Source organism: Mesitornis unicolor, unplaced genomic scaffold (assembly GCF_000695765.1).
Source record: "Mesitornis unicolor isolate BGI_N332 unplaced genomic scaffold, ASM69576v1 scaffold47267, whole genome shotgun sequence".
NCBI classification, from domain to species: domain Eukaryota; kingdom Metazoa; phylum Chordata; class Aves; order Mesitornithiformes; family Mesitornithidae; genus Mesitornis; species Mesitornis unicolor.
The window spans coordinates 20,294-20,981 of NW_010196682.1; positions in this window are offsets into that span (position 1 = coordinate 20,294).

Below are 688 nucleotides of genomic sequence, written 5' to 3' on the forward strand. Positions count from 1 at the left end.
CACCATGTCTCACGTAGGGGCTGCAGGAGGTTGCAAACAGAGTGGTCAATGTTCAGCATTGGAAGAAAAAATCCTCTGATACAAATTGAAGCTTAGACGAGGTGATTTAGTTGGAATTGGGTCAGAAGGCACTGGTTTCTGTTGGGAAGGGAAAATTGCTGTAAATCCCTTATCACAGTTTTCTGAGATTATGGAATTAATTTGCAGTAATGAAGAATAGATGGCTTTTAAAAGCTCTTCAGGAATTCATTTACAGAAAAAAAACCCAACAGTTCATGAAAGTAAGTTGTCTGCATCTGCTTTTGTGTTGGTTTTTTTGAAGTTTATTCAGTTTCGTTTTTCCCCCTCTAAAACATGAGAAAGTAGGGCTTTTTAGTCATGCCTTATGCTCTTACTAAGTTTTGGAGTTTTGTATTCTGTGTTTTGTCTTTGTCCTATTTAGCACCTTAGCATTTTTGTTCAGCTTTGTTTTAGATGCACAAATAATACCATCAAATAACTTTCCATACTTGGTGGTGAGACAGCTGTGCAGAAAAGATTTTCTGTTATCTCTGAGTAGTGAGTAATGAAGTGAATGGTAAAGATACACAGAAGTGGCTAGCATAGAAACAGTAGTAACTCATTAAAAAAACCCTTCCAGACAAAACCATTCTTTCACTTACAGCATGGAGGAGAAGAAACCAGTAAA